The 14,405-nt window shown below is 38.3% G+C and overlaps 2 long non-coding RNA genes across 5 annotated transcripts; both read left to right on the top strand.

The window, feature by feature from the left end:
* Positions 1-2,590: 2,590 nt before the first annotated feature.
* LOC141358862 (uncharacterized) lies at positions 2,591-13,194 on the top strand. 4 transcript variants are annotated; one of them, XR_012365363.1, is made up of 5 exons: positions 2,591-2,990; positions 7,155-7,226; positions 7,322-7,463; positions 9,967-10,091; positions 12,352-13,194. It is a non-coding gene; the product is annotated as an uncharacterized lncRNA (long non-coding RNA). The 4 variants fall into 4 exon arrangements; XR_012365361.1 differs by lacking the exon at positions 2,591-2,990 and adding an exon at positions 2,997-3,186; XR_012365362.1 differs by lacking the exon at positions 2,591-2,990 and adding an exon at positions 7,953-8,025 and having other exon boundaries at positions 6,941-7,226.
* LOC141358882 (uncharacterized) lies at positions 3,241-4,886 on the top strand. The gene is made up of 2 exons (XR_012365402.1): positions 3,241-3,694; positions 4,158-4,886. It is a non-coding gene; the product is annotated as an uncharacterized lncRNA (long non-coding RNA).
* Positions 13,195-14,405: the final 1,211 nt, after the last annotated feature.

Below are 14,405 nucleotides of genomic sequence, written 5' to 3'. Positions count from 1 at the left end.
AAGTCACATTTCAGCCTGAAACGTTGATTTTTCACTCTAAACTGCTTTTCTGAGCTGGAAATCACTTTAAACGGCTTGTTTCATCGTTAGAATGCTCCTGTAAGCATTTTAAGCAGAGTTGTGCACTTTTGCATGAAAAGTCACATTTCAGCCTGAAACGTTGATTTTTCACTCTAAACTGCTTTTCTGAGCTGGAAATCACTTTAAACGGCTTGTTTCATCGTTAGAATGCTCCTGTAAGCATTTTAAGCAGAGTTGTGCACTTTTGCATGAAAAGTCACATTTCAGCCTGAAACGTTGATTTTTCACTCTAAACTGCTTTTCTGAGCTGGAAATCACTTTAAACGGCTTAGAATGCTCCTGTAAGCATTTTAAGCAGAGTTGTGCACTTTTGCATGAAAAGTCACATTTCAGCCTGAAACGTTGATTTTTCACTCTAAACTGCTTTTCTGAGCTGGAAATCACTTTAAACGGCTTAGAATGCTCCTGTAAGCATTTTAAGCAGAGTTGTGCACTTTTGCATGAAAAGTCACATTTCAGCCTGAAACGTTGATTTTTCACTCTAAACTGCTTTTCTGAGCTGGAAATCACTTTTAACAGCTTAGAATGCTCCTGTAAGCATTTTAAGCAGAGTTGTGCACTTTTGCATGAAAAGTCACATTTCAGCCTGAAACGTTGATTTTTCACTCTAAACTGCTTTTCTGAGCTGGAAATCACTTTAAACGGCTTGTTTCATCGTTAGAATGCTCCTGTAAGCATTTTAAGCAGAGTTGTGCACTTTTGCATGAAAAGTCACATTTCAGCCTGAAACGTTGATTTTTCACTCTAAACTGCTTTTCTGAGCTGGAAATCACTTTAAACGGCTTGTTTCATCGTTAGAATGCTCCTGTAAGCATTTTAAGCAGAGTTGTGCACTTTTGCATGAAAAGTCACATTTCAGCCTGAAACGTTGATTTTTCACTCTAAACTGCTTTTCTGAGCTGGAAATCACTTTAAACGGCTTGTTTCATCGTTAGAATGCTCCTGTAAGCATTTTAAGCAGAGTTGTGCACTTTTGCATGAAAGGCATATTTCAGCCTGAAACGTTGATTTTTCACTCTAAACTGCTTTTCTGAGCTGGAAATCACTTTAAACGGCTTGTTTCATCGTTAGAATGCTCCTGTAAGCATTTTAAGCAGAGTTGTGCACTTTTGCATGAAAAGTCACATTTCAGCCTGAAACGTTGATTTTTCACTCTAAACTGCTTTTCTGAGCTGGAAATCACTTTAAACGGCTTAGAATGCTCCTGTAAGCATTTTAAGCAGAGTTGTGCACTTTTGCATGAAAAGTCACATTTCAGCCTGAAACGTTGATTTTTCAATCTAAACTGCTTTTCTGAGCTGGAAATCACTTTAAACGGCTTAGAATGCTCCTGTAAGCATTTTAAGCAGAGTTGTGCACTTTTGCATGAAAAGTCACATTTCAGCCTGAAACGTTGATTTTTCACTCTAAACTGCTTTTCCGAGCTGGAAATCACTTTAAACGGCTTGTTTCATTGTTAGAATGCTCCTGTAAGCATTTTAAGCAGAGTTGTGCACTTTTGCATGAAAAGTCACTTTTCAGCCTGAAACGTTGATTTTTCACTCTAAACTGCTTTTCTGAGCTGGAAATCACTTTAAACGGCTTAGAATGCTCCTGTAAGCATTTTAAGCAGAGTTGTGCACTTTTGCATGAAAAGTCACATTTCAGCCTGAAACGTTGATTTTTCACTCTACACTCTAAAAAATGCTGGGTTGTTTCTGTAAACACATTGTTGGGTTGTTTATGCTGGGTCAAAATTCTGGGTTGTTTGGAGTACTTTAAACACACTGTTGGGTTGCTCATGCTGGGTCAAATGAAATGTAGTGGGTAATTTACAAATGAACACATGGTTGGGTAAATTTGACCCAGCAAATGGTTTATTTTCCTTTCATTGGCTGGCCGTTTCTCAAGGCAGCCTTCACAATGTTCAAAATATTATCATTTAAATATTACCAAATGTAGTTTTAGACTTCATTTCCTCTGAAGCGAGGTGCACGCCACTCAAAGCGGGCAGTATTTTATGGTAAGTTCATGTCAATTTTTATATTATAAATGTTGTAGTTGTGGTAGGGGCAAGCTCATTGCTATTTTCATTCGCTTTTCCACAGATATGGGTAACGTTATTGTATGTAGGCTATGTTTGATAAAGTGCATTTCATATTTAATCCAGAACGAGGATCGTAAGTGGTTTCGGAAGCGCGTTGTCACAGTAACACAATTTCAGCGTAGTAGTGCGCTTAGCTATGTGGTGTGAACTAAGGTAATTTATTTTTTATATAAATTGTTTGTTATCAGACATAATCTACTCTCAGTTGACTATTTTGTCAATAATTATATGCGAAGTCTACCGGAAGTTTAAAAGTAGTTCGGATCACAAAAGCCTGTTTATGTCCGTTTCTGCCTGCAGCCTTCGGAGGCCGCATTTGTTAGTGTTTGGAGTCGTATTTGTAAGCTGCATACGTCATTATGACTGTCTTATTATAAAGTTGACTATTATTAACTGTAAACTGTTATAATATGCTTATGACTTGCGAACGTAATGCTCAGTTAACTTAAATAAACAAGGCTTGATGACGTATACAGCCTGCATATGCGACCTCCGCAGGCTGCAACCTTCGGATTGAGAAACGGCCTATGTTGTTGATGAAACGAAACCATCCCGTTAGCACACTTGTAATTCCGGAGGTAAACATAATATTCACTACAGTTGTGTGCGGAAAGTATGTTGGCATATCTTATAGTTGTCAGAGGAAGCGATTGGGGCACGTTTAATGACAGTGTCTTCTGTTTCTGTCAAAGCCAGGATCATTTTGAAAAACAAACATCTGGTTGGGTTATTTTGACCCAGCAATTGGTTTATTAATTGCCGCACTTTCTGGATTCTTCGCTTCTGACTGGATCACGCTACTCAGGCCAGGCGGTATTTCATGGTGAGTTAATGTGAATTTTTACTTATTTTTGTAAGAAGTTGTCGTAGGACAAAGCATATTTCATTGTTCAGAATACATGCTTTGATGTGGGGGAGTGGGGTTAATGTTTTTTATTCTGTGCCAACAGTTGTTATGAGAAACATGCCTCATCGTTAAGTCGTAGTCGAGCTATATCTGCATTCTTTTGAAATATTCAGTAAGTTATACGTTGTAAATTAATCACTAAAATCGTATTCATCTATGAATAATTTAAAATTTGAAAGGGGGATTCGTGTTTCATATTAAATCTAGACGGAGCGCTGTAAATTACCCCTTGCCGTCACACGTTAAATCCTGAGGTAAATTAACAGTCAGAAATATACACTGACGTTCATGTTCACCATAGTTTTGTTTTGTATTTAGTTACAAGGCGAAAACACGTTTCGTATTAAATCCACAAGTATTCACCTTATTTTTCACGACAACAAGGGCGGCGCCATTTCGCTCATTTTGTCAACGTTCTTCCGGCCGCATAGACGATGAGCAGCTGATGCAGTGACTGAAGGCGACGCGTTAAGCTTAAAAAGCTCACTCGAGCGCCTTTATGTTTCTTTCTTACCAATTTTAAGCAAACTGAGGAACACCCTTATCCCAAGTAATGGTTCGACCACGATGTTCCGGAAACTTTAAACCACGCCGGGTGTTGAAAAGGTGGCCAGTTTCAGGTAAGCTATCTTAGCTAACTTTGTGCTCATTCACCTAAAGTTAGATTTGTGAAGTCCGTTCTACAAATACACTTAAGATCAGTAACGTTAGTTTATAAAATGCAACTATTTGAATGGTTTTAATTGTCCACCTATATTTTTATATTTACGATAGTACAACGAGATATTATAGTACATTGCATTCTTACAGTAGCCCACGTGATTCCTACAAGTTACTGAGATTTCAGATGCTAGAATGTCAGTTCATTTCTCATTCAGATATTGATAATGACCTATTAAACAACGTATTATTTAACACTGAAGTTAAAGGTTGTGTGTATAATGTTACTGTCTCTATTTAATACATCTCTCTCTTACACACTGTTCTGTTTAAGTATGGGCGCCATTTATATATTAATTCTCATGATGCAAGTTTATTTTAAATACTAACATAAAAATGTTTATGGTTATATTGTTTTCACAGATGCATTGATGTGTAGTGATGCAGTGGACAACTGTGAGGATGGATGATACAATCAACATGTTCCTAAACTGTGATGCAGAAACACAATGGGAGGATCCATCCGTCTCTGACCACAACTACACTTTAAAATCACAACTCAACCTGAAGCAACCTACATCTGATATGGGAAAACAATGGTGCAGTTTCCCTGACAGGGCTTATGCTGGTCCCAGGCTAAAATGCATATTTGAGCTACAATAATTTAAAAACACCTTTTACTGACATACCTCAACATATAAGAGTGCCATTGTTTTGTCACAAGATGCGCACCAGTCTTGTTTTTTTGTAGGGTTTGTTTGTAAAAACTAAAATGTCCTAATATAATTAAATCCTAGTCCTGTAAACCCTGTCCGAGAAACTGCTTCAATGTGTTGAGCTGGCACAAATGTACATATCTCTGCTGAGAAACAACCATCTTTGTGTCAGCTTTACAGAGGGTTGATATTGCATCCATTACACAGTCGCCAAGCACTTTACCAGTACATACACCAACAGCTTCCAGATAAACACTTGGGATCAGCTCCTGATGACTCCGATAAAGCTGTGTCTTAATTTATTGCAGGGTGGTCTTGCTTTACCTGTTGTAAAGTTACATTAAACCTTCATATGTGATCAGATGTCATGCAGTGATATTAAACATTTACAGTGTGATCAGATGTTGTGCATTTATATTAAACATTTACAGTGTGATCAGATGTTGTGTATTTATATTAAACCTTTACAATGTGATCAGATGTTGTGCAGTTATATTAAACATTTACAGTGTGATCAGATGTTATGTATTTATATTAAACCTTTACAATGTGATCAGATGTTGTGCAATTATATTAAACCTTTACAATATGATCAGATGTTGTGCAGTTATATTAAACATTTACTATGTGATCAGATGTAACCTGCCATGCAGTTATATAAACCTTTACAGTGTGATCAGATATTATCTGTAAGGAATTTCTTAAACCATATGTAAGCTTTGTAGATTCCACTTAAAATGATTTAAGTCTCCTGATTTGAAGGAATAATTGTTGGCAAGTTTGCAAATGAATTCTATCATGGTACCACATAAAAACGAAATAGTTATTGGACTGGCTAAGGTGCACATTTGCTTTAAAAAAGATGAAATCACTGTGTAAATATTGGTAGGCATAAGTACTTTAATAATTTCCAATGCTGATCCATCAACTCCTGACAGGACGAGGTAATATGTCCCATAGGTTACTTGCCGCGGCCGCTTCATATCGTCTAACCACGAGACGATTGATGGGACCATATAAGACTATCCGAGCGTCTTATGAAGTTTTCTCCGTGCTCCTAATTTAAAACATTAACAGCAGTAGCGATATTTGTCATTTGGCTAAAGTTATAGTGAACTACAAACAATCTTCTAACCCCCAAACTAACCACCGAATGCACTGTGCCATATTAGCAGCGGAAGTCGGTTGACAAAATGCGGAAGAGCGAAGAATTAAAAAGGGGCGTGGCGGAATAAGGTGAATAGCTACTTATTTTAAATCGGGCGGGAAACTAGACTCAATAATAGTGAGTTGTGTGTGGAAAGTATTTGGGGAGTTTGATTGACAGGTGCCTGACCAATCATAACACTGATATTATTTGCCCCCGTTGCAATTCGCATTTTGGCCGACAATCAAACCACAAAGTAGAGTTACACCGACTGCACGCTGAAGTATGTGATTTTAAAGGGACACTCCACTTCAACCAAAAATTCAACCTAAATGGGCGTGGACGCTGTGAGAAGAAAGGTGATGAGTGAGCAGGGCAACTGATATAGTGTAACAAATATTAAGATTAACTAGGAATAGCAGTAGGCCTATTACAAAAATAATTAAACTGAATATAATATTTTATTTAAACAAAGGTCAAGTAAAACTGTTATAGTTGAAATAAGAGCGTGTTTGAAGATAAGGAAAAGTCCTCAGGACATATCAAAGTCAACCTGCCTCCCGAAGCTTTCCTGAGCAAATTCAGTTGATGGTGAGTCTAGCCCTGACAGCATCGCTGGGAAAATCATCCAACGTATTTACAGAGTGTGCGTAATGGCGCAGTCACATTTACTTTACTATACAGAACCGTATCCATGTGTGATCCTGAGCCCACTACTACAGCCAGTGACGTTTATGCAATATGGAGTTTAAACCCGGAAGACAAAAATATCACAAAAAAAGCTAAAAATTAACTAGTTTTGACCTAATGTTCAAAATTAACAGATACTAACATTGTCTTCTATGATGTGCAACACAACTAACTCTTTAAACATCTAAAAAAGTGTTGGTTAGTGTTTCATGATGCTTTAAACATTTGATTCTTACCGTTTTGAAATCGATTCAGCCGATCTCCGAGTCTGGCGCTGCCACTTTTGGCATGGCTTGGCACAATTCATTGAATCTGATTAAACCATTTAGCATCGCGCTCAAAAATAAAAATAAGCAGAGTTTCAATATTTTTCCTATTTAAATACTTGACTCTTCTCTAGTTACATCGTGTACTAAGACTGACGGAAAATTTAAAGTTGCTATTTTCTAGGCAGATGGCTAGGAACTATACTCTCATTCTGGAGTAATATTCAAAGAATTTGCTGCCGTAACATGGCTGCATGTTTGCAATGATATAACGCAGTGCCCGAAAATAGTCCCCTGCTATTGAAAGATACTATAGGGACTATTTTCGGCTGCTGTGTAATATCATTGCGCCTCCTGCAGCCACGTTACGGCAACAAAGTCCTTGATTATTACGCCAGTATGAGAGTATAGTTCCTATCCTATTCAATGGATTGTGCTAAGCTATGCTAAAGGTGGTAGCGCCGGAGATCGGCTGCTGGATTCCAGAACATTAAGAATCAAATGTTTAACTCCAGGGGAGCTGGGAAATTAGCATATTTTCAAAAAAAGTGGAGTGTCGCTTTAAATATTCTTTCTTGATTTTTGTTCAATCCACCAACAGAGTTCAGTAGAATCCACTGAATTGACCCCAACAGATCATATCACCATGACAGTGGAACTTTTTTCAGCCTTTGTAAGTATCGACTTTATTTGTATTGGATATTAACTGAATAAAATTTCAGTTCTAATGGACCTAAAAAGACATTGATGATTGTTCTGTTTTTATAGGCAGTTTGTCAGATTTTGGAAAGCACCCCTGAGAGGAAATCCGTATTAAACCATTAAAGTGCAAGCAATTACCAACAAGCAGAGGAGGCTGCTTGTGAGACTCCTTGCATCCCATCTGCTGGAAACCAATGGTGAAACCTGAGTAAGCTACATTTAAATAAGCCTGCAAACATATAGTAGCAAGCAAATGCTTAGAAAACATAAATGACCATTCTCTTTTTTTATAGCGAGTCTTATAGGGGCGTACACACCAAACGCAAATTCAAAGATTTGCGCAAGTAAATTACATACAAAGTCAATGCAAGACACAAACTTGCGCTGGGTGATGCAAATGACGCGAATAGGGCGGTGTGATTGCCGCAAACATGTGCTATTTGTTTCAAACTTATTTGCCACAATATATTCAAAAAATGCGCAGGACACAAAGTTAAATCTTGTAAGTAATCGTGAGTAAAGAGCTAGGAGCGCAATGCTTCAAGTGTGGTGTGTACGCAACATTAGTGTTTGAACATGAAAATACCAACATTATTTTTAAGTAAATTCTAAGATCACACAGGCTTCTGCAATAGCTTACCATATTGCTTACCATATTGCATAAGTTCTTCATCAACTGCTGTTGTCTACATAACAGGCCATCATCAGACACTAAGAAGGTATGTGACAAGGCATTGGTGTATGAATTTCCTTGCCTGAAGGATATACAGGTAAAACTGAAACTTAATATTTACGCTTACACTTTTGGCACGGTTTTTGCGCTGAAATACTGCCAAAAGCATTGCAGGTCTGCAAACAGTGCCGTGCAATCAAACACAGTTTCATGAGCGGCAAATACGAATTAATCACGCATAATCTGTTTCTTTTTGTAAAATAAACCAGTTTTAAGTTTTATGTGTAAGTGACTTGTTGCGTACAGAGGGCAAAACAGTTTTCTCAAAAAAACTAGGGGTAGGAATCGATTGGACCCTCATGAATCGATTCAGAATCGATTCTTGACATACTAATTTGCATATCTGTGACGTCATTCCATCACATTTGCTCTCAAAGCCAGGTTAATGTTTGTGCTTTTGCTACTAGTCTCTGAACTGTCATATATGTATATAAGAATGACATTATTTATCCCTTAGTTGCATTAAAGTACAGTATATGTCCTGTTTCTTATGTAAGACATTAAAACCAGTAAAAATAGTAATTAAACCTGACATATTAATTCTATATGTTAACAGGCATTAACTTCCACGAACTGAGTAACGTTAGGCGTCTAATCATCATCATTATACACAGTGATTGGCAGTATTACTGTATTTATATAATGCAGCGCACCCAGCGACTGAATAACAAACTATGTGCATATTTTTACAGAAGTATATGCATGTTAAACAGTCAACGGATGGTTTAGGGCAGGGGTGTCCAATTCGTTGATCATAAGTTAGATCGCACATAAAAGACCATTGTCATTATGGTCGTTTAGAGTAATTGTGAAACACGCAGGTCTTTTTGATTTGCTGCGCCTTTCTTCTCAAATGTGGTTTTATAAATCTTATAACAGGCCACTGCAGCTCAGTCGTCTTTAACTTCCAAAATTCACAAGGATGCGCATTCTTGTCCCACGCAGGAGCTGATCCACGCGCACGGTGTGTGTGTGTGTGTGTGTGTGAGCAAACGAGAGAGAGAGAGAGAGAGAGAGGCAGCGTAGCACTGATTTGTATGCTTCTGATAGTGTTGTAATTTGTTTTTTTTTTCACTAAACCGCATCTCCGCTATTTTACTCAAGATGTTCTCAAGAAATTTTTTGAAACTCCTCATAAAGAATAGAGTAATGGTGACAGCCCTAAATTCAATGTAGAGATATATGCAGTATAGTAAGTCCTACAAGCATTTAAAATGTTCTTTCTCTTCTGCTCTTGTAAGCTCCACTATGTGCTCTTGCAGTGCGCGCTCTCTTAAGTTGTCCGTGTGGAGCACCGCTCCCCCAGTTGAGTTCCGCCTTTTGGTTCTGATAACGTCACGTTATTATTTTGTAAACTACCATTTAAGAATCGATTCTTGACATTTGTGAATTGATTCAAAATCAGCCCATGTCCGAATCGCGACTCATCTAAGAATCTATTTTTTTGCCCCACCCCTAGAAATAACCCAACATCTACTGGTCCCTCTGTGCTTACAGTTTTGTCACGATTCTCTCACTCATTTGAGTTTGGAAGTGCGATTGGGAGGGCGGGCTATCAAATAAGGCTCCTGATGACTTTACACAGGGCGAAAGTGTTAACGCTTCTCATTTACTTTAAATGGGTGACGTCATGCATTTGCCGAACTTAATTGTGGATCCACCAACTTTGCATCACTGCCGTTTCTCACGGCAGAAGTTGAACATTTCTCAACTTTTTAAGCGTCATCGTGTGTGTGAGCCAATCAGATCACCTTATGCAAATAACCTAGTGCGAGCCAGCCAATTATGTTTATGCAAGACAAGAGCATGCGTTGCGGCCACTGTGATTGGCTGTTGGCCACGCTTCAGACAAGCCTTCCGTCAAGCTTTGACCCTTTCGCCCCGTGTGAATGCACCTTTATTGTTTCTCTTTTCTTTGTTATTTACAGCAAACTATTTAAATGTTATTGAAACACTGTATTTGCTCAAAATTATTTAGCTGCTAAAGGGGAAACAGCACTGAAGATGCCAACTCTGCTAGCTCCATCCATTTACAGGGGAGGAGGAGAAGTCTTCAGACCTACCACTGTGGAGGCCCAGAGGTCCTTTATTGACATGCAACCTGTAAGTTTTTGCTTTAGTGTTTCTACTTTGAAAAGGGTGGATGTTAGGGCTGTAACAATAAATCACGTGTCCTTTTAAAAAGACCTGTCTAAAATCGATTCTGAATCGCAAGGCTGCGATTCTGTGTTTCATGTGCAGCTTGTGCGTGTACTATGGGGTTTTGGTCAGTAGGAAGTCCTCATCAATCTAAAATCATTTTGAGTCGGAGTCGTTTATAACGTGCATTACAAAATTATTCAAAATATTCTTTATTATCATGAAAATACCTGAAACAATCTGAAGAACGGTGATATTCTTTAGACATTTCCTGGAATAGGGTTTGTAATGCTACTTCTTCTGTGGCACAATTGGAGTTTCTGCATGAGAGCGCCCTCTGGCTTTGGATGTGGCGGCATTTTACCGTAATTCATTCAAATTCATTCGCGCATTTGCACGATTTATCGTTACAGTCCGTGGATGTTTGTAGTTATTGATATGTTTCGCATAATAGCCTGTAGGGGTGGCACGGTTCACAAAACCCTCGGTTCGGTTCGTATCACGGTTTTATGGTCACGGTTCTCGGTTCTGTACGGTTCTTGTTGTTTTTTTTCTTTTAATTTTTTAACACTCCAGAAATGTATTATCTTATTAATGTATTAATTATCCATAATTTAGAATGCAGTATTAAAAAAGTTATATCATGTAATCATGCACAAACTGAATTTGACTTAGCACATTATTGGGACCATCTCTGAGGAAAGCCAGGTGGGATTTTTATACAGCAAGAGGGAAGACATTGATGATTTTAACATGCTTTACATTTATTTGGCAAAAAAATTGAATGTGTATTGCCATCTACATGAACTTATGTGCCTTTTTAGCACACAAAGAGAACTTTCATTTATCAAACTGCAAACTTCAGTGTAGCTCTAAGATTTATCACAGAGAGGCTGCTTAAATACTGCAGAGTATATGTGGACGAGAGAGAAACATAAGTTTTACACCTGTAATATTTAAATCCGTCTCTTTTGTCCACTTTTGACCAATTCTGTCCTGATTACTTTGAGGGGCAATTTATGAAATAAGATCGCGCAACTTTCAAAAGCTAGCAAAATGAAACTACGCGGAAATCAGCCGCTTTCTTTTTGTCAATGAAAGACTAAAAATAGCGCGGCAGAAGTCAGAAAAGAGGTAAAACATTGTGTTCAGTACCTCAGATCAGATAAATGGTCGGAGAGAAGGTGGTCTCCTGTGGCTGTTCGAACACATTCAGCCCATAGACTGCAGTTCTATCTATTGTTTTATTTCCGCTGTCATCATAGGTAACATGAAATAAAAACTGTTTCCACACACCAAACTTATACGATGCTGGCGCATCCTCCAACCCCGGGCAGACTTCCTTAGTTCCCACTTGCCATTTCTAAACGTAACATGACCTGCAGCACTCACTCTCCACACCAGTCACCTCTTCTTTCGCGCGATTCGCGAAAGGGAAACGTGCTATCTGAGGTCACATACAGAGCCGAGGCTACATACATTTCGCATGCCATGAACCGTCGAACCCTGCGGCGCACACACGCTCCGAACCGAGACAAGCGAACCGAACGGTTCTGATCTTTTTCATGAACCATGCCACCCCTAAAATGATAATAAATCCATGATTTACTCACCTCAAGCCATCCAAGATGCATATATCTATTTATCGGATGATCACATTTTTATTTTTTATTTTTAGAAAATGTTCTAGCTTTGAGAGTGTACGCACTTTGCAGTCTTTGCTGATGCTCTGTGCCTCCGCATTTGTCTTACGTCACAAATAAAAGTGCATAGACTACGCTAATACTCTCTCCTGAATGCAGAGGCGTGGTGTTACCAGAAGCTATTTATCTTAGTTTGTAAAGTTTTAAATATGGATATTTCTATCACAAAACCGCATGGATTACCCTCAGAAGGTCTTTGTTTATCCTCATGGAGCCGGATGGATTACTTTTGTAAAGGATGGATGCACAATCTTTATGCTTGAGGTGTTTTAACTAAAATCTTTTAATTGTCTTCTAATTATAGTTTCACTGTAATATTAAGATAATATTACATGTATTGTGATTATATTAATAATCCATAATATCATAATATGAGCAGTGAAATATACTACTTAATTACTAGAACTATTTTAATAAAAAAGTTTGAATGAATGTCTGCAGTTATTTTATTTGTATTTTTTGATACTTTCACAAAAATGCTTGACTTAAATCATCACTAAGTTGTGGTGTGTACTCAACAGGTGGGGACCAACATGGTGGAATATCTGCAAAATCAGAGATGTTGCACGTTTTGTGACTTGGGGACGAGCCAAGAAGGACCTGCCAGACCTTTGCCATTGTTGGAGGCAATGCCTCTGAGACAAAATCTTTGGTGAAGGATGTTGATAAGTTTTTTTTGTCTTTGATGTTAACTACACAAAGCAATAGGTGTGTTCGACTTCATGCAGCGCTGCGCAGACCGATCGGCGGCTGACTTGAAGCAGTGCATTTTGGTTAGTACTTTTGTCCGACTTCAGCTGGCACTGCAGGCACGTGACTGTGTCATATGGTTTTTAAGTACCGCGAGAGCGTTTCGAGAGTAGCCAGCTGGCTCAGCCGGTGCAGCTTCTCCAGAGCGGCTGCCTGGAGTTGTGATGACGTAACAGCTTTACTTGATTGGTCGCTTCATTGATGACAACGATCACGTGCGTTTCAAGTTTAATCCAACCTTTAGTTTCACTAATAAACATTATAAATTCATGTTTTAAAACAGGAAAAAAACACTTTAATATCCTAAAATATGTTATATTGTGTCGTGTAATAAAATAAAAATGAAAATAACAAACTCTATTGGTATTTTAATAATATAGGCTTGTTTCCCGTTATTTTCGGGTATACAGTTTAAGCAGCAATTAAAATATTCGATATAAAATGTTTCTGGTTGCAACTTTTTATCAAAAGGTTTGTTTTTATCAAATTCAGCATCTAATTCACTTAATTTGCGATTATAAACAAGGAAACACGGCGCACACGTCACTACGGCAAGCAGCAGGTGTCCGGCTTGACGGCTCCGTCTTCAGTTCCAGGGCCGGTTTTTGCTATGGGCAATGTGGGCGAACGCCCAGGGCGCAATCTATGTGAGGGCGCACGAGCGCACTCAAAAAAAAAAAAAAAATCAAAGCGGTTTTTTAGACAAACGCTCATTTCCATGTCAAGTTAGTGCTGAGAGTAATACACAGGTTGTGTGCGTGTCAGAAGAGGCACGGGAGAAAGGGGCGGGGAAACAACTTGCGACTGCAAATCGCTCGCTCACCTTAAGGGGGCGAGCGAGGGATAGACTGATCCCAGACCAGAGAGGCCATACAACACAAACTGCTGCGTCTGTTTCCAAAATCATTTTATTTTACATTCCTAAAATTAACATAGACCCATATACCTACGAACATGTTATCAATTGGATTTTGTGAGAAAAAAAAATCTGTAGAGTCATCTACGTGACTCACGTCACGTGACACCGGTTGATTGACGGGCGAACGGACGTTGTTGTTGACAAAATGTAATGCAAAGTTAATGATGTCGAATCTTCATCATCATCCTGCCATGGATCAAATTAAAAGACCAAAAAAAGCCATAAGTTGCCCAGATCAGAAAAATAAGAAAAGAAGATGAGGAAAAATGGGCAAAAGATAAAGGTATGCCGATTTCCACGAGCTAATGTTATTTATATTAGCCTCGCTCTCTTGCTAATATGTTGCTATTAGCCACAGAACACGACTGTTTTTTTTTTTTTTGGGTTTTAGTTTTGCTGAACTAGCAACTATTAGAATTGAGGCATTCACCCATAAGCAACACACAGTCTAGTTTGTGTTTGCAACACAACAAGTGCAAACTCACACAGACCTCCTGACTGTGTCATTTTTTATTGCTATACGCTATATGTGAACTTAAATAACTTCTAATCAAAATTGACATGCCATTTTGTAAGCTACACAGTGATAGCTTTTTAAATAATTTGTAGTGTATTGCTTAGCATTTGTTAACATCCTATAAACTAATAAAATGTGTGTTATGGTCATTTTAATTGGGTAACTGATGCATGTGTGATGTAAGTGTATCTAACTTACATATTGTATCTTAATTGTAAATTCAGGGGCATTTCTGAAATATTTTGGTGTTAGAGCACCCACTGGCAAAAATGAGGAGTCAGATACTTCCACAGCAGCCACAGACATGGTTGTGGAGTCTGATGAGGAGGTGTGTGTGTGTGTGTGTGTGTGTGTGTGTGTGTGTGTTTATATACTGTATTACATTTATT

The sequence above is a fragment of the Misgurnus anguillicaudatus genome, chromosome 22 (genome assembly GCF_027580225.2).
Source record: "Misgurnus anguillicaudatus chromosome 22, ASM2758022v2, whole genome shotgun sequence".
NCBI lineage: Eukaryota > Metazoa > Chordata > Actinopteri > Cypriniformes > Cobitidae > Misgurnus > Misgurnus anguillicaudatus.
This window is presented reverse-complemented; position numbering and strand designations above follow the sequence as displayed.